The sequence below is a fragment of the Pleurodeles waltl genome, chromosome 2_2, assembly GCF_031143425.1.
Source record: "Pleurodeles waltl isolate 20211129_DDA chromosome 2_2, aPleWal1.hap1.20221129, whole genome shotgun sequence".
Taxonomy (NCBI): Eukaryota; Metazoa; Chordata; class Amphibia; order Caudata; family Salamandridae; genus Pleurodeles; species Pleurodeles waltl.
In genome coordinates, this window is record NC_090439.1 from 641,987,753 (window position 1) to 642,012,263 (window position 24,511).

General features: G+C 43.1%; 1 protein-coding gene across 1 annotated transcript in view; it reads left to right on the forward strand.

Moving 5' to 3' along the window:
• Nucleotides 1-24,511, forward strand: part of LOC138276962 (lipoxygenase homology domain-containing protein 1-like) — a 248,745-nt gene that overhangs the window by 59,540 nt on the left and 164,694 nt on the right. The window lies entirely within an intron of this gene.

Here is a 24,511-nt window from a genome sequence, read left to right on the forward strand (position 1 = left end):
GTACGACTTTCAGAAATTATTCTGTTTTTAACACAACCTTCCAAAATCAACCGATTTTTTTCACAACAGGGACACTAATATTATGGCCGTACCTACTGCTTTGTTCAGCCTGTTTATATCTAGATACGAGATACATTCATATTTAGATTCCTCGGCGCTCTGGCTTTTATACTGGTTTGAGTTGATTAGTATGAAGGAACATCTATGTGGAAACCAATGTTCCTTTAACGTAGTTGTACTAACAATATGGGTACGCCATCTTACCTACTAAGAGAGTTGTGTTTCTTGACAAGATAGCTGTTCCCTGAGTGTGTACTAATACCTGGTGATAGCGCGTCAGAGCCTTGATAAGTAAACTTACAAAGAGACACGCCTAGGTCGATGAATCTTTGGACCACGTTTGGGGACTTCCCAGTCCGAGATTTCTTTTTGGCATCACAAATCAATAGATCAATAACACAATCAATAATCACAGTGACTAATCAACAAGTCAATCAATAACATTTAATAAGAATCAATAAGTTGAACACACCAGGTTCTTTCAGCCATGAATAACCACACCAATTTAGTTAAGTGTTAGGATATTTATTTCCCTATTAGTTACAATCTAATGTCATTTCCGTTAATCTCATTAGCAATCCATCTCATTAAGAACTTATCTAATTAGTACTTAGAACGCAATTAATCAATGCATAGAGAATATCCATTCGGCAATTAGGCACATCATTAACATAAAGCAACACAGCAAAGATTCGTTAATACATGATTCAACAAAATAAGAACTCAGTCATTTGTCTATTTGCGTCTGATATTGTGAACACCTTAACTAACTTCGAATGAGCATCAGCATGTTGGGCTTCATGCAAAACAATTTAGAAAACATCTAAACTATGGACTCTATCAAAAGAGCAGTTGGTACCTAGAAACGAAAGGCAAACAGACAATTACAATTTGCATCAGATAGTTACCACTCCAACAGATCAGCAAACATTGTCAGTCTTCGTCCTCAGGACATCAGTCGATTCACCATCGGCATGGATAGGACGGGGCAAAGTCTCAATATAGCATAGCTAAGGAATAGGAGCTTCCCTCACATGGAGGAGAAGTAAGTATCAAGTAAGGTATAGGACGAGGATGGTTTAGAGTATCAGGACGAATAAACAGCAAAGTCTCAAAAGAATAGCCTAAATGGCTCTGTAGAATGGCAAAGGAATGGCAAAGAATGGAGCGGAATGGCTGATTTCTCCTCCAGTCAAGTGGTTAAATCAAAACTGTCGAACTAGCCCTTAATTCCCCATTGGATAATATTTGGTGCATCATTATCTCTGTCCAAAAATTCTTCAGGCACTTCACCAGAATTTTCCACAAACCTCAGTTCCCATGTCACTGATTGGTACATGTTATTGACGTCTTCATCAGTAGGAATGTCAGGTAAGAAAAGTTACACTTTACGCTCCAGTCAGTAGTTCCATTGTTTTCTCCTACTCCAGGCAGCCTTGCACCTGTTACGAATTACACTGTTGCATTCAGCAAGAATGTCTCCTTGAGAAAGTCGGGTCTCATGAGAAAGAATTTACTACGGCTACACACACATAACTTCTGGAAAAGTACAGCTTCGTGTCCTTCAGGAAAACAGCACATTGCACGTTAGAAAAATACAGTTTAATATGAGACCAGGCAGCTAGGCCCAGACCCTCGCTAAGCTAAGGCCTAATGATTTAGTAAGCAAACTCCTAATACATGACTCTAAATTCGGTATATTAATACAAATTCAAAACATTAGTACATAATTAATTCATCATTAATAACTTTCATTAGTCTTCGTATACATTGGTAGCCACTCCCCGTGGGCACATTTCAAATGTGTGCATTATTTTCTATGTTATCACATTTTCTATGCAGCTTCATCACACAATATATTGCAAGCTTTTCATGTTAATATTAATTTTAAAAGACACACTCCAACACTGGCATTAGTAGTTGCTGTTTCTTTACCTTACAACGTGGCCACCCTTGGTGCCTTACACAGTTAGCTTTCTAGTACTATTTACCTGGTGCATGGATACATGTGACTTTTCGGTGTCCTGTTCTTTACTGTCGATGCAGTTGCAGCGACTTTTGAAACGCGACTGGTAAATTCCTAGCACTGTTTATTTTCTTCTTTTTCAATAAGCTAATTGCTTACTTGACTTACAGGAGACATGTTTTCTGTTCTCTACACGAGTGAGCTTATCGCAGCTTATGCTGATACTTACATCAGAAATTATGTGACAGAACTGGACCATTAATGACACTTTTGACAGGTACATTTCGACGTGTGACTTTTAATGATTCTGACTGCCCCCAGTTATTGAATTATACTTAGGAGAGACTCCCAGTCAGTTGTTTATCTCTCCATTACGGGTTGGAGTTTACTGGGTCCTCTAAATTAGAGCCCTATACTATGTACCTCTTCTTGGACCGATCCTTCGGATTTTATTTGACTTTTTATTTTATTTGACAATGGCTGATACTTTACTTACCTGGACCATACATTTTACATCACATTGAAAACACATGCCACGAGCAAAGCCTCACCACTGAAACTATACGTTTTTACCGAAATATAAAGATGTTTGTTTTTTAGTTGGCAGCTTACTAGTAGTCTTTCATGCTATAGTTATCACTTCCAGGCAATCTCCTCGGCAGGGTAGACAACCCATAGACTATATTAGTCAACTATTAGTATTAGACTCCAAGTCTTCTGGTACTGCCGTTTACTCACAACTAGTTAATTTATTATGTGGTACTATGTCAGTCAGACACTTCAACAAATCTTTCACCTTGTACTAATCCTGTGTACATTTTGTAAGGACTGTGCAACCTCTTGATCCCCACTGTAGGATCCACCATTTGTTACCATCCTACTACGAGTTTTACCTCGTCAAGACTAATTTAGTTTGGTCCCATCCAAGATCTTTTTACGATATGATCATTGACGATAGTCTGCCATAAATAATTATATACTATGACCTCTTCCTTTTTACCTTCATTTTTCATTTAATTATATTTCTCTTGTGGGCCAGACACACAACTTGTATACATTAGGTTAGTTTGGTAACTTATTTTGTGCACATATGGCTCCGCCTTAGGTTCTCACACTTTTGGACCTTCTGGTATGCACAAGCAACTTTCTGGTGTTGCTTGGTTTGTATTGTTCTTTTTTTTATACCTGTATTTAGTCTATGTTCTTACAGAGTTGAAAAAGTCACTTTCCATGGTGAAACCCATGTCGGTTGGCTGTTACAGTGACGTAACGTACTGGAATGTACAAAGTTTTCTACAATTCAAGAAACCTTTTGTTTTTGGAACTACGGTCTGCTGAAATTTGTGATGGACTGTTATGTTTATTTTAGGACTTGTACATTTGTGTGCTGTGGTATCTAATTGTTGAATCTGGATTCTTTCAAATAGGTCAGAAAGTACATTTCAATAAAGATCAGTCTTATATAGGAAGTGTGTAGTGTGGAATTAAGAGGACATTGGTAGGGGTGCTTAGTAAGAATGTATGTACTGTACAATCAATGAGTGATAGTTGGGTTCTTGGAACAGATGTCTACTGTTACTGCATTGTCATGTAGTGTTCTGTAGAAAGGTGCATATTCAAATGTCTCCTAAGGTGGAGTAGTATTAGGGCGGTACAAATGACTAGGCCAATGTTGTTCCAGATCCTTGTAGCATTGTTAGAAAAGAGGTGCAGCAATATTTGTACTTTCTTTTAAACTTAGTCTGATGGTGTCATGACTGTTGGTGTCCTGAGAGCCATCAGAGATGGTAAACTTGTTCTCAAGATAAACAGGGGTACTGGTCATTATGGCTTTGGAATTGGTGTAGCTACTGTTGACAATGCAGAGTTTTGCCTTGATAGGCATGATCATATTTCTTAAGACCCGGATGAGATGTGCTGTAACATGCCTGATGCTCTTTTAGAGGATGAGGGTTGGGGTCGGAGTGAGGGGGCAACGTGTAGTCTGGGTGGAGTCTGGAGAGGATCTTAGAGAAGTTACCAACATTCAGATGCAAAAGCAAGAGGAATTCAAAAGTATTCTGAAGTTCCTTTCTGGAAGAAACTGTTTCACCTTCTTTAGAATAGAGTGCTGGTACTATGCTTTTTTTGGCAGCGTGTTCATTGAGGGTGAGGTTGTTGTCTAGTGTGAAGCCCCGTGACTTGACATTTGATGAAGGGTTGAGTCGGAAGCTGTCAAAGTTCATGTCATTGATGCACGTTTCTACTATGTCTTGCATGGTGATAACAGGAATTCTTCAGGTTCTGAACATCCAGGTCTGAATGCAGTGCAGGCAGTGTTTGAGTGTTGTTGAAGTTGACATTAGAAAGAAGCAATTTGAAACCACAAATTTGCTACTTTTATCTCATGCGTGGGAGGGAAAAGTACATTATCACAGAAGGTCACTATTTGAGAAAACAGAAATCGCATATGCAACAGCTGCTCTCATTCCACAACAGCCTTGATCACTCAGCATCAAAAAACTTCCATTTTAAAGTAACTGAAACACTGGGTGAATGGAAGAAATGGAAATACCCTTCAAGTAGCAGGCTGAGATAGCCGGTGATGTACTACGCCAAATCATAGAATGGCTCTCAGAAGTCTCACAGTCGGTTCCACTAAGAAAAACCTCCTTTACCCCACTCATGCACTTGTAATCGAAAGGCAGACCCCACACTTCATGAATGAAGCTCTCACCTAAATGCTCAAACCTCCCAATAAGAACATATTCAGACATGAAGTGAATTGAAAGGCCTATATTGGCATGGATGTCACCCCATGACTCTGTAAAAGTCAGCTTTTCTGTATTAAGCATGCTATAACCAGCTTCCTTCTTTGCCATTATCTGTTGTTTTCGTGTGAGGGCAAATGCTGTAAATAACTCTTTCAAGTTTACGTGCTTCCAGGGCACGAGGTTTGCTTTAAGATACTGGAAAGTCCAACTCAATTGCATAATGGACCTCAGGTGACTTTGTCCATGTTGTAATAACGGCATATCATTCTGAATAAAATCTATTGCAGTGACATGCTGTTGTTTAATGTGTAAATGGGAGCAGAAAATGTATTCTTACCATTATCGACAACGGCTAATGCTTTCTCTAAATTTGCCTGATGTATTTGCCTTAACCGAGCAGCAGCTTCCATTTGTGAAAGCTTCCATATTTCATTGTATAAAATAATATTTTGGAGCATGGTTTCCGAGGACCTAACAAGAAATCTTGCAAGTCTATGTCCTCAGAGAGGAGAGCAAGGTGCTCCTTAACAGCTGTCAATGTGGAGTGTTGCAACCATTGCTGACATAATTTGCTCATGCTATATGTGGTGACTATGCTTGCATGTTGTGTGGTGACATAAGGAGGGTTTAGTCTGCTTGTTTTAAAACTCAGTGTAGAGTTAATAAAATGTGCATGAGAACCACTTGTGTCCAATGGCCACAATAACCACCCCTTGGGACCTGAAAGTGCTGAATTAAATGTATTGTTTTTAACTACCATTGAGCTGGTCTTCCGTAAAATTCACAACATGTAGGCAATTCTCAAATTTTGGTATTGAGGTAATACTGGGCACAGTCATATCTTCAACTTTTGTTAAACCCAAGCAAGTTATTTGTAGAACAGTTTATTTCAGAAAAATGATCTACGTTGTTATCAAGCATGCTTTAAATAAGGTGTCTGTGCCTTGTACCTGCCAGTCTTTCATTCCCCAAATTGTTTTTAAATCAGTTGTGTTTTTCCAATATTCATAGCCTTGTATAGCCAAGTGGGAGACAAGTACATTTGAATATATTAATGTATTATTGGTGATTATGGTTTTCAGTGCTTTAAATGCATGGCAATTCGAAATAATATGACTTAGGAGCAGTAGCATTATGCCGGGAAAAATGTATGGATTTGTCTACATATATTTTGGAACTCCCCACTGGTGGAGTTGAACAATGTTTACATTGTGTGTAATTTAAAACTTGGGGTACAAGCTCTGTATAGGTAATGGTGCCCATAATAATGGTGACAGAAAATTTTGCCAAAGTCTACAGAATTCATGTACATATCTTCAATTTCAAATACAGTATAATATTCAAGCTCAAAAAGCAAAGAATCAACTGTCTTTACATCCCAGTCATCAGACACAACACCAGGTATTCATGATATAATTCATGGAAATTTTAAATACATATGGAATTTGAATAGTTTTGATAGGGCTAAATATCCTATGGTACTTTATCCCAAACAATCCCATCAGGAACTAGAAGAGCAGAAATGTTCACTAGAGACAAGTCACTTCACACGTTTTGGGAAGACAAATTAGGCTTTAAAACCTAATCTACAAGTTCAACAGCAGAGCTTTCTGGAACATAATGACCATGTTAAAGCAAAAAGAAGACAATGGCAAATCCGATCAATAGGAGAAAGGCAAGCAGTGCTAATATAATCCACAGAAAATAGCTTTGATGAATTAAATAAGAGTGTTTAGGTCAGTTAAAAAGCTTACGTGTACCATTTATAGAAGTGGTAGTTGTGGATAAAGAAAAGTCATCTATGTCAATGAAATAACCAGAAGCACTCTGAGCAAAAACTGGAGCTGGTGAAGGTGAAAGGGAACTAGTAGATGCCTCTAACAGTTGTTCATCATGAACAACTCCAACAGTTTGTGACGCAGCAGAGGGTTGCAGATTTACATCTGGGACATTTCTTGTGCATATAGCGGTAACTGGAATCAACAAAAGTTAATTCTTTCTCCTCCCCAATCTAGGGGAAACAATGTCAGCATTGTTTAATGCTTAAGAGGTAGCTCCTGTAAGGTAGTGAGAGGGAAAATGGAACTACCCAGAAATCCTCAGGGTCTACTGTTCAGGATCAGCCACATGATGCAACTTTATTTGATCAATGGAGACAAAAGGTTTGTCTTTGGAACCAGCAAGTTGTGGTGGAATTGAAGTTCTAGTGGCCTGTATTCAGAGAACGGGCACCATTGCTCGGTACGATGGGCCAAACTCCTTCACATGAATCTTTACGAATTTCTGGAAATCAGCCTGTGGAAGTTGTTGAATTCCTCATTCCCAAAGTGGCGGTGTGTGTAGTGGAACGTTGATCACAGGACTGTGGAAATTAATTGGAATGCCAAACTGGACTTCAAATGGGGGACAACCTCCCAAAGATGTTCGAAGCAGATTATTTAATGCTCTCTGCAATTGATATTGGCGATGTCTCCAACTACAACCTGAACCTAAAACTCTAGCTGTTAAGGATTGCTTTAAGTCTCTGTTTTTCCTTTCGACAATTGAATTTCCCTTGTGATGATAGGGGAAAGAGTAATGCACTGCTACGCCAAGTGTTCCCATGGTGACTCTGTAAGCCTTAGAGGCAAAAGCAGGGCCCTGGTCCGAGAGGAATGCAGCAACTGCATATGTCTCAATGAAGACTTGCAAATCTTTAATAACAGCACAAGCGTCAGCCGATCATATGGCCACACCCAAGGGAATCTGGAGCAAGAGTCTTCTGCTAGTAGAATGTATTTGTATACACCGTCAGCATTCAAAGGACCACAATACCCCATGTAAACACAGTGCATAGGCTTGTTGGACACTAAGAGGGGTGTCCGCGGTGGGCCCTTGATGGTGTTACCTTTGATTTGTTGACAGATATCACAACTAAGGACATACTGTTTGGCCTGTTTGTATAGAGCATGCCACCAGTAACATTTGTATAATAGTGGAATAGTAGCTGCCACACCAGTTTGGGCAGAAGCAACACCCGCATGAGCTATCTATATTATTTTTAACCTATGATCTTGGATGGGGATAAAATGATCACCCACTAGTTACAAAAGTGATGTTTTGGTCACTTAACTGGTAGGAATATTTTGCTGCATGTGCTTTGGATAAGGGGGTACCATCAGCAGTGGCTTTTTACAGCAGCCAATATTTCATTATCCACCCTTGTGTGCGAACTGGTTATTGCGGCCACAGTCGCCTTGACAACCATAGATTTGGCTGCTTCATCAGCAAATGAATTTCCTGCAACATGTATTCCGACATGTTGATGGCCCAATGTATGTATTACAGGAGCCCTTGGCAGTCTGTGTTTGAGCTCTGACACTTTCCCCCAGAGCATTTTATGCTTAATGGTGTTTTCTTTGGACTCTCTGACTCCGTTAAGACACCAGTAGTCTAAGTTGTCATTGAAAAACTGGATGCAACAATACAAATCACACACAGTCAGCATGGGGAATTCAGGATTTGTATGTTCTAGTGCCAAAATCAATGCTTTCAGTTCAGCAAGTTGTGCAGTACAATCCCCAAGGGACTGTGTAAAGGTTTGTTGAGGGGGGAATTCTCCATCCCTTATCACCCCATGAACAGCTGCACAAATAGTGGAGCCTACTTCAGGTTGAGCTGAACCATCAGTGTAAATGATGTATTTGTAATGATCTAGAGCATGACCTTAATGGGCATTGGGTACTCAAATTCATATTGGAGAAATGATTGGGTCCGTAACTTTGGGTCAAAGACATAATCAATATGAGTGGCAGTTGAGAAGGTGGCCCATTGTATCCTTTGTGGATGCAATGCTTTTGTTTTCTGTGGACCAATGGTCTCTCCTTATTGTCAGCCTTCTGAACTGGTCTGTAATTTTTCAGTGGATGCAAAATGCATTTCTGCATTGGAGTATAAATGTGATTTCTATGCAATCAGGACTGTATCGTCTTCACTGAATGTGACGTAGGTAAAGCCAATGTCTCCCGGGATGACCACATTTGTTTTGTTTTCACATGTATGTAAGTGTTTTGCCTCACACGTCTGTTTGCAATGATCTCAATATTTGTGTAAATTTGAGTGCCCAGTGTTTACTCGAAAAGTCTGGATGTTGTAGATAATAAAGTGGATTTATGTTGTGCATATCTTGGTATGTATGTTATGCCAAATGTAAAGAATCCTAACAAGGAGTGAGTTTTTTTAATGCTATTTGGTGGTTGTAGTTGTGCGCACTTCATGAGGAAGTGTGGTGCCACTCCTCCCCTCATTTGAAAGCTTGCATCCCAAAAACAGGACACTGAGGAATCTAAATTGTTCTTTCATAAAGTTACATTTGTAGCCATGTTTGGCAGATCCCAATACAATGAAATTTACCCCATCCAGATGTGTGTTTATGTCATCATCCATCAGATAAGTGTCACCTACTTGGGACAATGCCTCAGGATCAATATCATGCATTCTTGATTTTAACACAGTGTTATGCTATCTTTATTTAACCACTGACTCCATTTCGACCACTGACTCCATTTTGTGCTTAGCTTATCTTCAGATGCTGTCACATCGGTGGTGCAGGTATTTTTCCACAAAGCTTGTTTTCTACACTGAACGTGTTTTCGCTTCTTCTCATCAGCACCAGGATGCACCATGCAGGAACATAACATTCAGGATGTGGACTGTAGACATGATAAGAGAGTCTCAGCCTGGGAATGGTTTCAATGTTTTCATTACACAAAAGTATTGCTCCTCTGCCTCTGGAATGTGCATTGGAGCAGGGCGTGTTTTAGACACAGACTGAGTTCAGCCATTGCTTGAATTTCATAACTTACACGAAGGGAGGGGAAGGTTGCCAGAACCTTCCTCTTGGGTTTGTTTAAGGTATATAAGGTGAGGAGGCTTGGCACTGAAGTAGAAGGAATTCATTTTGGGGGTGGAAACACTGCCCAGATCAAAGTCCCATCGGGAAGGTTTCTTCTGTCTCAGCTGTCCAGGGTTCCACAACTTGACATTGGCACCAGGATGATGTTGTTAGATTCGACCCCAATGGTGATGCATTTTTATTCTTAATTAGCTAGCTTCGCTGTGCACGTATATTTATATTCACTGCATGTATTCATTGTTGATGTATTGCACCTTTTTATGCCTGTCATTGTTTAACTGCTGTGACAATTTTAGCATTTACACATGTTTTACTGCTTTCAAGTTAAATACTCGTGTTCATTTTTTCATGTAATTTTTTTTTATATCTGGGAAGTGCCTTAATAAATTCATTACTCAAACTAGGAGTGCTGCATTCCTTGGAATCCTTTTCCTCTTAGTTTGAAGCAAAGCAGAACAATTTAGTGTAGTCGGTTGCAGGATACGAAGTGAAAGATTTAATAGTGAAAATGTTTGGCAAAAAGTTAAAGACAGTTTTCCAGGTGACAAATGACATTCCAGGGTGGGAAAAATTACCCTGTGATGTTCTTTGCGAATGAATGGTCTTGTGGAGCAGGGTAATGTGAGAATTGGAGTGGATGTCTTGTCGGTCCTGAACCAAAAACAATATAACTTCCAAAATGTGCCAGTAGAACTGGAGGTGATTTATCTATTTTAGGCAGATGGGGCTGGATCCTGTTATCTGCTTACAGAAAAATGCATGAGAAAAGTGTTCAGTTAGAACAAAAAAAACAGCAATTGGAGAGGCATCTAGTTGAAGCCAAAAATAACGTAACCATGCTGTCTTGTCAGAATAAGTTACAGCAGGATAAAGATGATACTTATCAGTCTGTCGCAGAGAAAGCAGCCATTTGTGTTGTGTAATATAGATACCATAAATGTAGGGGTGGAGTCAATTAAAAGAAAGTTCATTTAGCCACTGCTAAAGCAGGGCAAGATTGGGACCCTGAAGCTTGAGATGCCAATATTTGCGAGTTTCCAATTCCAGTGATGAGTCAGTTAAAAAAGGTGGGGGCCAGCTTGAGCTAGACGAACAGAAAGTGATTTGTGCACAGCCTATATTTTCAAGGAAAATCCAGGGCACTCCACCTCCCCGTAGGAAAGGGGGTTGAGATGCACTTCTCAGAAGATTATTCTCAGCAGGAGATAAATGATATAATGGATAGGTTTGTCAAAAACCTGCAAAAGCATTGCTTACATGGATGATGTGGTTGTTTGACACAGTACCTTCTGGAGTGGTACTGGATGAGGGAGATGAAAGGAAGTTTTGTATTCTTAGCATGGACCCCATAATACAAGAGCAGTTTATAGGTTATGGAAATCAAGGAACAACTAACTTGTTGCAATTAGCAGTTGTGGATGTAGTCAGAAATATCGTACTGAATCAGACTGGCCGCCAAATGATAAGCCTAGGTACAGGTTGAGAGATGCTATGCAAAGTATTAAAGAAGAAAGTTAGAAAACTGCTATTCTCTTGGATGAGGCTCACAATTTGTTAAATGCTCCACTCACAGGTTCAGTATGAAACAAAATCATTCGGTTAGCTCCCCCAACCTACAAGTAGGTTATAATGACTGTCCTAATTTATCAGACAGGGCAGAAATTAAAAGATGTGCTGGAGGCAGTTCGAAAGTTAGGGGAGCTTGGAGACTAGACAAAACCAGAGAGAACCTCAAGTCAAGGTCTGAGGGTCAAACAGATAATAACAGAGTATCTAGGAGAGATATCTTTATGGCGTGGTTGAAGGATGGTGTCAACAAAGAGCAGATAGATAGAGTCTGTGGGAGATGTACCGTAAGCAAGGACTGGACAGAAAGGAGGGCAGCAGAAATGTAATTAAGCAGAATAACAACCAAGTTAATCAGAGTAAATCACTGATGAACGAAGAAGGAAATGAGAGGGAGAAAATTGTTTCTTCATGGGGGAAGGAGGAGAACGATTCAGACACCGAGTGGTTAACTGCTGAAAACCAGGAAAGGGAGAAGAATCTCATCGCAGACATGAAAGCATATATCCGGACCTGACTTGGGCAAAAGTTGACAGGTTTAAATCAGATTGGGAAACAGGCCTAGCTCCGGTACAGGGATGGGCTCGTAAATATAACAGGCCTCATGCTGATTTAGAAATTCATTGGAAACAAAGAAATGTTCAAAAGGTGCAGGCCTGGGTGGACACTGTTGCGAAGGCCACTTTAATTTATGGAAATAGAAAAAAGTTTACAGGTCAGCACTACACTAGGGTTAGGTGGAAAACAGACTCCTGCAGTGCAGACTATTGTTCAAATGAAAATAAGGAGAATGCCTAAAAGAAAATACACTCTTTTGGTTATGTCCCTCCTACAGTATATACTGGGAATTGACATTTTGAAGGGGATGACCCTATACTTGGATGATGGTTGTTATGAATTTGGATCAAAGCGATACGGTTCAGTGGCAGTCGTGAGGGTGGGTTGTCTAAAGATACCCCCGTGAATGTGCACCCGGCAACCAGGTTGGTTTATTCGAAATAATACCGAATTCTAGGAGTGCATGAGGTAATAAGTGAGACTATACAGGAGTTGATAGAGGCAGTTGTGGTGGCTCAAGTCACGACTGAGTGGAACAGTCGTTTGTGGCCCATGCGCCGAGCGGATGGGCACTATAGAATGACAGTTGATTACTGTAAATGGAACAAACATACACCCCCATTGACGGTTGCGGTCCCCGACACCATCACTTGGATTGAGAGGATACAAAAACATAAAGGGACTTGGTATGCAACTATTGATATTGCTTATCCTTTTTTTTCCATACAATTGACCCCTGAATATCAGGAGCAATTTAGCTTCTTCCATGGCGGCAGACAATTCAAGATGTTAGGGCTCCCCTAAGGGTATGTACATAGCCCAAGCACCTGTCAGCGGCTGGTGGCAGAACACACACCTGGATGAAGTATCTTTCATTCCAGGGGTGCAATTGTCTCATTATATTGATGATATGATGATTCAGGGAGAGACACAAGAAGAGGTGCAGACACAGGTGGACAGGGTTGTGGAGCTCTTGCAGAGCAAAGGGTGGATGATCAATCCAGATAAGACACAAGGACCTTCTTAAAATGTGATATTTCTAGGAATCCAGTGGAATCAGAAACATAGGGAGGTGTTGCTGCAGGCCAAACAAAAAATATTAGAATTTGCCACTCCCCTTAATAAGCAGGAGACTCAGCGATTCATTGGATTGTTTGGTTTTTTGAAACAGCATATCCCTCACCTGAGTTAGATTTTGGCACCTTTGCACAAAGAAGCATGAGTTTGAATGGGGAGAGCAGCAGCAGTGTGCATTTGAATTGGCAAAGGAGGCGATTCAACAGGCTTTAGACTTATGGCTAGTATAGGAAAGAGTCATTGAGTTAGATGTAACCATTCAGGGTCAATATGCGAATTGGAGTAGGTAGCAAAAACAATGAAGAAAGAGGGTACCCTGGGTTTTTGGACCAAAAAGCTACCAGATGCTAGAGAGCGATATACTCCCTTTGAGAAACAGTTACCAGTGTGTTACTGGTTTCTAGTGGATACTGAGAAAATGACCCTAGGGCACAATGTGATTCTGAGACCTGAGATTCCAATAATACAGTGGGTGATGAGTTCACCTAAAACTCACAGGATAGCACATGCACAAGAAGCCAGTATAATAAATTGGAAGAGGTACATACAGGACAGGGCCCGGATGGGACCAGCAGGGACAGCAGCCCTGCATGAACAGGTGGCACAATCCCCCATGCAGGATGATGAGAGGGTGCAGGAAGTACCAGAGATAAGAGAGTCACTAGTGAGGTGGGGTGAGTCATTTGAATCCTTGTCCCCTGACGATAGAAAGCATGTATGGTTTACCAATAGTTCTGCAAAGTATCTGGGGGCCAAAAGACATTGGATGGCAGTGTTGTATAACTCAGGCACCAAGAAGTTGGTGCCCACTACAGGAGAAAGAAAGAGTAGTACATATGCAGAATTGTATGCTGTACATCATGCACTGAAACATGAATTGCCTGAGACCTGTAACAGTTATCCTGATTCTTGGTCTACTGCCAATGGGTTAGCCACCTGGCTTCCCACATGGCATGCACATAACTGGCAAATACATTAGAAGGAGGTGTGGGGCAAAGAATTGTGGCAAGAAAGTTGGGAAATGCTAGAGCAAAGTACCATTACTGTGTATCATGTAGATGCCCACTGTCCCACCGACAAACCATAAAGCCAAAATCTCAATGACAGAAGTGATGACACAGGATTCTGACTTGGTGGGGATGGCTAAGTGGTCGCACCAAAAATGTGGACACAAGGGAGAGAAGGTCACTAATAGGTAGGCAGAGATTAAAGGGATGCACATCCCTCTAGATTTGATCAAACCTGTAATTCTTCAATGTCCTATTTGTCAACACACAGCAAACTGTAGGAGGTCAGTTGGGAAGAGGGAAGTTGTCGGGTATATATGGCAGATTGATTACATTGGGCCACTACCAAATAGTCACGGATTTAAATATGCCTGCACAGTAGTGGACACTTATTCTGGCTACCTGCTAGCCGTCCCTTGCAAACATGCCACTCAGATTAATACTCTCAAAACTCAGGATTTGATAATGTTGTATTACAGAGTCCCACTCCAAATCCAGAGTGACAACAGGTCTCATTTTAAAGGTAAATTAGTGCACAAATATTGTTCACAACACAATATTGAGTGGATTTATTATATTCCATATTACCCACAAGCTGCAGGACTGATTGAGAGTATGAACAGATTATTGAAGGCCTAATTACGAAAATTATCTGATGGAACTTTGGGACACTGGAAAGAGCATTTAAATGAAGCCCTCTAAATTTTAAATAACAGACATTTGACAAATGCAGAGACCCTTTTAATGTGAATGTTAACCCCAGCATTACAGATACAACCTTATGTAGCAACAAATACCATCATGTATTGGCAAATAAAACCAGGAGCCTTAGCTCCTTACCAAGCCACACTAAAGTCTGCAGGTATTGATTTACATGCTTTAAATATGTACAGATTGAAACTGTGGTAGTTTGGACTCTTGCTCTGGGCAAGACTGCTGGTTAAAGGATGACAGTACTTTTGCTTGTACGCGACTAGGCCTTTCCTACAAGTCGCAACTGTTGTTCCAACCTTACCGGCTCACTAGCAGCACCTCACCAGAAACACAATAGTAAAAGGTGATTTGTGGCAGCCTTTACGCATGGACTCGAGAATAAGACATCTCAGGGAGTGTCGTGATTAAATGGAGATTACCCCTTTCTCACAGATACATCATGTCTCATACAAACACAGGCAATGACAAAGCTGCAGTAAAGTTTCAATAGTTTTTATTTAACACTACTGCAATTTGCGATAAGTTGCATGGGCTGCAATGATTAGGATAATGAATAATGCAAGAAACAGAATTGTGAAGACAAGAGTCATTATTACAAAGACCCCTCACCATCTTGCAATGCATAGAAAAGACATACGAGATGCAATATGCCCTAATACCCTAATGTGAAAGGCCTAACTTCCTACCTAAAGGAGAGCTGGGTTTGCTAAACCTAATCTGCCATGTCCATGGGAGGAGCCCCCAACCCTCGTTACCTTGGAATGAGGTCTCTATCTCAGACTCCGCAGGGGCACGAAGACTGGGTCAGAGTCAAGACGACTGCAGCATCGAGATCAGCGATGGTGGCGATGCCCTCTGGTCGGAATCCCTCTGATTATCTGTCTAAAGTGCGATGTATTTATACAGATCTACAAGGACCCCTGATGTAGGTGTGTTCCCAAACAATAGATAACAGACATACTTGGGACGGCAATTAATATAAACAATCCCTCAAAAGTATAGAGAGAGAAAATCCCTAAGTGTGAACACCTACTGTTTGTTTGTCTTTGTTGCTTGATCTTGGCGCGCTCAGCGCAGTGACACTGATAATGTAACTCATAACAAGTGGCCTAACAATAAACAAGGCAGCCATCTTAGAAGAAATAAATAATTAAATGGGCTAAGACAGAGCAAGCTAAGTAGTTTAAAAGTCACTATGTGACGGGGGCCCCAGTCTGCAAGCCAGAGGCTAAGCTAACTCCTGTTATCCCGTTAAAAACAAACTAGGATTCACTACACCCTCCCCATTGCCGTAACAGGTATGACGAAGGTACAGGAACCCAAACTCTAAAATTGCTCTGAACTAAAAGCTAAAAGCATAAAAATCAGCTAAAAAATCTTTGAAATGTGTTAAAAAGATAATAAAAACAATGTCGCTAAAATACATACAGAGATGTTAATGTCAACCATGACAAGCACAGGGTGCCAAAGCAAGTTAAATTTAAGTGCATAATTTTAAATCGGGAATGGCAAGCCAATTCATCAAATTATTTACTGTACACATGATCTTGAAGAGTGTCATTGAAGTCACCAACCAATGACCTAAAAAATGAGTCAACATCATCTGGTGTTAAATCGAGTGCGGGGCGGAAAAATGGATCCACGGAGCAGTAGTGAGCAGTACTTTCTGGAGTAACGTCATTCCTTGCAGTGCCCTCGTCCATTGTAGATCTCAAAACGGAAGGCTTATAGGTGGCCTCGCGGAGCAACCTCAGTCTCAAGGAGCATGACCGTGTATGAACCCTCATCGGGGACATCAGCAGTTCGTGGTCCACAGGAGATGTCGGTACAACAGCAAGACAGACCATAGGTAGATGTTCAAAGAGGCACCATATGCACTGGAAGACTGGTTGTACGCACCAGAGAAGGGACCGAAATGACAATGACCAGTCATGCTCCAATTCCACCAGCAAGGGTGCACCGAAGATCCGAACCATGTGCTCACGGCACAGTGGAGTTGGTGGGAGCGGCTCCATTGCTCTGCGTAGCTGGAAAGAAACAACCACTGCGAATCAGAAGAAATAGCAGTAGTAGTCCACCAATCAAAGCCAAAATAATTGGAAAGCCACCAAACACACTTGAAAAGAGCGAATGGATGGCCGACAGGATGACTCTGAAGACAGTCTGGATGATGGATACGAAACCAGACCTGACAGCCTTAAAGAAATGTACAATCCCAGTGGTGCTCAAAGCATTGAATAGTCTGGACACCAGTTCTCCAAAGTGCCTGGGGAAGTTGGTATTTAATAGGGATTGTATCTTGGCTGATGATCTCGCAATCTGGAGAGCATACGTCTCTTTTGCGGCTGTCAAAGTGACCTGTTTTTGAAACAATAAAGCCTTTAGCCTGCTCAGCTTGTCATAGTTCAAATGAATAGTATCTATGTGGGGCCACATGTCAGATACTTTTATCTCTCGTGTGGGGGGAAACAAAACATGTCCACAACAAGTAACGACCTTCGAGACCGAGATTGCGTAGGCAATTCCTGGTCACATGCTGCAACAGCTTTGATCGTTCAGTACCACTTAACTTCCATTGGAAAGTACATGAAATACCGGGCAAATCAAAGGGACGGGAGTACCCTTCTGCAAACAGGCCAAATTTGCGACCCCCGCATTGCAAAGACCGTGAAGAGACACCTCCTTACATATCATGGAATGACGAACAGCAGTCTCACATTCGCTTCCGCTAAGAAAGACCTCTGTGTCGCTGTTCAGACATTTGTAGTCAAAGGGCAACTCCCACTCTTCCTTAATATAGCTATCTCCTAGTTGCTCGTACCTTCCCACCGCAAGATGTTTCAGGCAGCTTGAGAAACAAAAGGTCGAAATCGGTAAATTAATTATGCCATGTAAGAGCCAGATGGTTGAAGGACTCTCTGCTACTGTGAAGGGCAACTTATCTAACTTTTCTACGCAAAGCATGGTGAAACTAGCCTCCCTTTTAGCCATTGTCTGTTGTTCCTTGGAAAAATTAAAAGCAGTGAACAAGTCACTCCCATTAATATACTTCCATGGAATGGGGCCATTTTTCAGTGCCTGTAAAGTCCAACCCAGCTGCATGATGGAACGTAGCTGTGTTTGCCCATGATATAACCGGGACAAGTCTGTCTGAGTGATATCAATAGTAGACAACACTATATTTGACAGTGAATAAATCCTGTTGGACAGTGTATTCATGCCGTTGTCGACAACAGCTAATGCCTTTTCTAAATTTTCTTTATCTAATTGCCTTAAACGCGCAGCAGCCTCAATCTGGCAAAGTTTTCAAATGTAATTGTACATAGCATATAAAAACCTTTTTGGACCCAGCAGAAAATCCTGCAAGTCTATATCTTCGGAAAGAGTGTTCAGGTGTTGCTTAACTGCGGCTAACATGTTAGTCTGTACCCATTGCTGGCACAGCTTACCCACACTGTATGTTGTAACTATACCTGTATGTTGACCCGATACAAAGCAAGGGTCTGGCCTGTTAATTGAGAAACCCCCTTAAGAGTTAAAAAAACGTGCCTGACACTCATTAGTGTCAGTGGCCCAGATTAACCACCCGCCGGGACTAGAAAGTGAAGAATTATAAGTACCAGCCTTAACCATTACATCTAGCTTGTCCTCGGTGTTATTGAGGAATTATTGCCAATCTTTAAACCTTGCAGGCGTGGGGATACTGGGCGTGTTCAAATCTTTAATTTTTGCTAACCCCAGACAGGATGTCTGCTGAATAGTGTCATTTAAGAAAATAATTTGCACAGGAATCAGGCATGCTCGAAATAAAGCCTCCCTACCCTGTATCTGCCAATCTTCTGTTCCCCATACACTTTTCAAATCAATAATGCTCTTCCAGTATTTGTAACCTTCAACTGCGAGCCGGGAAACAAAGGGATCTGAATAAATCAGTTTTGTATCAGTTAGCAAAATTTTCCTAATTTGTGCTGGAGGTTTTTTAAAATAATACGACTCTGCTTTTTTTGTGTCATTCCCAGAAAAGTATGTAAATAAATCACTATAGTACCTTGGGCTCCCCAACGGTGGTGTAGAACAGTGTTCCCACTGTGTGTAGTTTAATACTGGCCTGTATCTAGTGGCACGGTGTAGGTAGTAATGTCACCAGAACATTTCCCCATAATTCATTTTATGTTCATATACATCATCACTTTCAAAAGCAGAATAGTCCTTCATTTCAGTTAGCATGGAATCAACTGTTTGGACATCCCAATCATCAGAGACAACATCAGGTGTAATTACATCAGTCATTAGTATGTGATGTGTTTGTGTAAAAAACAGCTAGATCTTGAAGCGGTGTGGTCACTGAAGTAGTGACTGGAACCAGCAAGAGTTCATTTTCCGCCCTTCCCATGGTCAAGGAGGTGTCTGGAACAGCAGTTGACATTGTTGCATAGTCTGTAGTAGTGATGTTCATCCTACTATGTAGATGTATGTCCTGTTGGGTAGTGAGAGGGGATCGGGAACCACCCAAGGGACCTCTTGGTCTACAGTAAAGGATCGGCCACATGGTGTAATTTGATGTCATCAATGGAGATGAATCTGTTCGTCTTAAAACCAGACAGTGGTGGTAAGATGACAGTCCTGGTGCCTTGAATTCCCAAGACTAGTACAGGTGCTCTGTATGATGGGCCAAACTCCTTCTTCACTGCGATCTTCTCACAAACCAGATCCCCAACTTTAGTAATCCAGCCAGTCGAAGTTTTAGCTAAATCCCTTATTCCTGGGGTGGCAGCACTTGCAGATGATTTATCATCACAAAATTGCTGAAGCTCCTGTAAAACAGTGAGATGTTCATTTATGTCAAATGGTGTTTCTGCTGCCACCATACCAGGGGCATCAAGATCTGGGACATACATAGGTATCCCAAAGAGAACCTCAGATGGAATGCGTCCCCCTAAGGACCGTCTTGGCAGATTATTCAGTGCTTTCTGGACCCCATATAGGTGATGTGCCCGACTGCGGCCTGAACCTAATACTCAAGCTGTTAAGGACTGCTTTAGATCACGATTCTGCCTCTCCGCAACCAAATTTCCCTCGGGATGGTATGGTGAGGAGTAATGGAGTTCAACAACCATCGTCCCCATGGTGTCCCTGAATGCCTTAGAGGCAAATGCAGGGCCCTGGTCCGAATGGAATGCTGCAACCGCATATGTACTGATAAAGATCAGCAAGTCTTTTATAACAGTCCGGGCATCAGCCGACTGCTGTGGCCATACCCACAGGAATCTAGAACAAGAATCTACAGCGACTAGAATGTATTTGTATGCACCATCAGGCTGTAAGGGACCACAGTGGTCCGGGTACACACACTATAGTGGCCTTTTGGACACTAAGAGGGATGTCTGCGGTGGGCATTTGATATTGGAGCCCTTTATCTACTGGCAAATGTCACAGCAAAGGACATACTGTTTTGTTCGTCTGCATAGACCAGGCCACCAGAAGCATTTCTGTAGGAGTGTTATCGTGGCCTGTATACCAGCATGTGCAGAAGCGACACCCTCATGCGCTGCTTTAATCAGATCTAATCTCTGGTCTTCATTGGGGATCACTAGATCTCCAACCCCAGGAATTGTTGTGTAAGCAACATTCTGCGCACTGATATGGTAAGTATAGTTTGTAGGGTATCCTTTCGGAAGGGGCTTGCCTGCAGCCGAAGCTTTAACGGCAGTCAATATTTCATTATCCAATCTCGTCTGAGAATGAGTCACTGCAGCCACAGAAGCCGTAGATACTGCTGCTTTGGCCGCTTCATCAGCCAACGTATTACTGGTAACGTGTACTCCTACACCTTGGTTTCCCAATGTATGGACTACATGGACACACAGCAGCTTATCTCTAAGATCAGCCACCCTCCCCCACAGTATTTTGTGTTTAACTGTGTTCCCTTTAGAATCTCTAAACCTGTTCAGTTTCCAATGATTGAGATAGTCATTGTATGACTGGACGCAGTAATAAGAGTCACAGACTATTAAAGTCTGGCATCCTGGCTCAGTATGTTCGAGCGCTAGAATAAGAGCTTTAAGCTCAGCCAACTGGGCTGTGCAGTCCCCTAGGGTCTGCGTGTAGGTATTGTGAGGGTGGAAAACTCCATCTTCCATCACTCTGCTCACGGTTGTGCAAGCTGCTGAGTATTAATGTTTAGTACCTACAGCCGGTGGTGCTGAGACATCAGTGTACATGACAGTATGGTAGTTGTCTAGTGGCAAGATATTTAGAGGAGCGGGGTACTCTTGTTCGTACTGGAGAAACTCTTGTGTCTGAAGTTTTGGATCAAAAATGTAATCGACATCAGTGGCGGTCAGAGACGTTGCCCATTGAATCCAACGTGGATGTAATGCTTTAGCGTTAGGAATGCTTGCTTTGGTGACAGCCTCAACGGCCGGCACCGGGGAGACAACAATAATACGTTTCCCCTGGGCAAGTGGCCTCTCTTTTATGACGGCCATCTGAACTGCCGTCAGAATCTTTTCTGTAGGTGCAAAACGCTGTTCAGCATTGGAGTATAAATGTGATTTATATGCTATAGGTACTGTGTCATCCTCATTGAAGGTGACATAAGTAAATCCAATGGCACCAGCAATTATTCTGATGTCCAAATTTGTTTTATTGTCACTTGTGTGCAAGTGTTTGGCTTCTAGCATGTCCTGTTGCATTTCCCTTAGGATGCATGTGTGTTCAATTGTCCAGTGCCTGCTAGATAAATTGGGCTGAACTAAGTCATAGAGTGGCTTGATGCGTTGTGCATAATCTGGAATGTATGTCCTGCCAAAATTACAGAAACCTAGTAATGACTGGAGTTTCTTAAATGTGCTAGGAGGATGCAGTTGAGCACATTTTTCTAGAAAGTGCGGGCCAGGCTCTTTCCCTCATTTGATAGCTCATATCCCAGGAATAATACGCTAAGAAAGGCTATCCTGCTTTTCTTGAAATTGAATTTGTAACCGAGGTTTGAAAATCCCAAAATGATCCGATTGACGCTCGCAAGATGAATGTCGAGGACGTTGTCTGTAAGATATATGTCATCCACGTAGGATAACTCCTCGGAATCAATATTGTGTAGTATTGATGTTACACAGGCTGAAAATAGCCCTGGGCTATTCTTATAGCCTTGAGGTAAATGACAAAAAGCGTTTCTGAGAGCCAAATGAGAATGCACTCAGGTCCCGACTTCAATGTGCTAAATTCTGGCAGAAGAATCCATTAGAAATGTCTAATGTTGTTTATATTTTTTACGCACTATATTTTTTATTAGTGCCGTGCTGTGTGAATTTTGTATAGCATATGTGCGTGTATGACTCAGGGTGTCATTCCGACCCGTGCGGTCATGGGACCGCGGAAGCACCGCCAACAGGCTGGCGGTGCTTCCTGGGCCATTCTGACCGCGGTGGTAAAGCCGCGGTCAGAAAAGGGCAACCGGCGGTTTCCCGGCGTATTACCCCTGGCCCAGGGAATCCTCCATGGCGGCGCTGCTTGCAGCGCCGCCATGGGGATTCCGACCCCCTTCCCGCCATCCTGTTCCTGGCGGTTTTTACCGCCAGGAACAGGATGGCGGGAACGGGTGTCGTGGGGCCCCTGGGGGCCCCTGCACTGCCCATGCCACTGGCATGGGCAGTGCAGGGCCCCCCTAACAGGGCCCCATAATGATTTTCAGTGTCTGCTTTGCAGACACTGAAAATCGCGACGGGTGCCACTGCACCCGTCGCACCCCTACAACTCCGCCGGCTCCATTCGGAGCCGGCTTCATTGTTGAGGGGGGTTTCCCGCTGGGCCGGCGGGCGGCCTTCTGGCGGTCACCCGCCGGCCCAGCGGGAAAGCCAGAATGGCCGGTGCGGTCACTCAGCGGTTCCCTCCAGGCGGGCGGCTCCCGCCGCCCGCCGGGGTCAAAATGACCCCCTAAGTGTCTATAATCAATGACTATTCAATATGAATGGTCTGGCTTTGCAACGGGGAATAACGGATTATTCATTGCAGATGTACAGGGCTCAATCACTCCCTGGTACTCAAGTTGGGCGAGGATCTCCCTCACCGGAGCTTTTGCTTCATGTTTAACAGGATGTTGTGGCTGCGGTTGGGGTGTAGACCTAATGGGAATAACATGACAAGGAGACTCCTTGTCCCAACCTACATGATTGCGATATAATGCAGGTGCCTTTGCTAAAGCCCATTCAGAAGCATAGGCTTCTTTGTCTGCTTCCGGAAGAAGATCGGAGAAAGAAGGCCAAATGACATCTTCCCCATGTGGGAGGTTTCGGACGTATTCAGGTGGCCAGTCTCTTTCGGCTAACAGGATATCACTAGTAAGTTCATCCCAAAATATCACACTAATGTGTTCCACGTCTCCCTCTATCTGAATTTTTAAATCGTAAACCCTATCGGGGGGGAGAATGCGGCCGTCCGCTGTTTCAACTGCGATTAAATCGCTAGTTGCTGTTGCATCCAGATGATCTTTCAGACTCTGGCGACATATCGTGACCTCTGCTGCGCTGTCTAACAGAGTCACTGCCCACGTCTTGTTCCTTAACAGTGTTCTCAAGTATGCTGGCATTTTTAGCTGTTAGTGCTGCCACCTTCTTCTTTTTAAACTGTGGCTTTTGCTGAGGAGTCTTTTCTTCCTTTTTAATGGTAGACTGCGGTGAGTCTTTCATTTCTTTCACGTATTCAGGATGTCGATCTTGACGGCCCACTCTCTCGCTACGTCTATCCGGTGCGTCCTGAAAGGAACAAGAGGGACGTGAATCAGTATATCTGTCTGGAGTTTTAATGTTCTCCCTATTTCTGAGATTATGGGGGTCATTACGACCTCGGCGGTCTTTTTGCAAGACCGCCGAGGGACCGCCGTGCGGAAGACCGCCTGTGCAGGCGGTTTGCCGCTCGGCGTATTATGACTGTTGGCAGCTCTCTGTAGTTATTCCGACGGAGAGCCGCCAACAGCCATACTTGCGGGCGGCGGGGAAGTGGAGGTTGCTCCACCTCCACCGCCACGCTAACAGAACACCGCCCAGCGAATCACGTCCTGTGATTCGCTGTGGCGGTGGTCTGTTGGCGTGTCGGCAGAACTGCCCCCATGGCTCCCGTCCCCTCCCGGAGGATCGACGTACCAGGTAAGTCGATTGTCCGTTAGGGGAGGGGGGTTGGAGGTGTTGTGTGTTGTGTGCGTGCATGGGGGTGTGCGTGTGTGTCTGTACAGGGGGTGTGTGAGTGCGTGTATGCTTGCGGGGGTGTTGTGTGTATGGGAATGAGTGCGTGTATGGCTGTGGGTATGGATGTGTGCGTGTATGTTTGAATGTGGGTATGCGTGCCTGACTGTGTGTGTGGCTGTGGGCATGTATGTCGGGGTGTGTGCATGTGTGTGTTGGTGGTGCCTGCATGCGTGTCGGGTGTGTGTCCGTAATGTTATGTTGGGGGTCGGGTGGGGAGGGGGGCCTGCCACCTTTGGGGGTTGGCATGGGTGGTGGGTGGTGTAGGGGAGGGAGTCGGGGTGGGGGTGGGGGAGACCCCTATCAGTACCAGGGAAGGAATTCCCTGGCACTGATAGTGCTTACCGCCATGGATTTCATGGCTGTTCAAACCGCTGGAAATCCACGGCGGTAGGCCGGGTCCAAATACCGCCGGCGGTATACTGACGGCCGCAGGGCTGGAGACCCAGGTCTCCAGCCGGGCGGTCGTTTCCGCCCTGGCGGGCGGGACGGAGAACCGGCAGATGACCATGGCGGTAACCGCCATGGTCATAATTCACCTAGGTAAGACCGCCAGCCTGTTGGCGGTCTTACCGCCGGTTCTCTGCCATCCGCCAGGGTTGTAATGACCCCCAATATCTCCTTTCGGAGCTCTCCAGTAGTGGAGAATCAGCTCTCTTATTTCTTCTTTCTTTGAA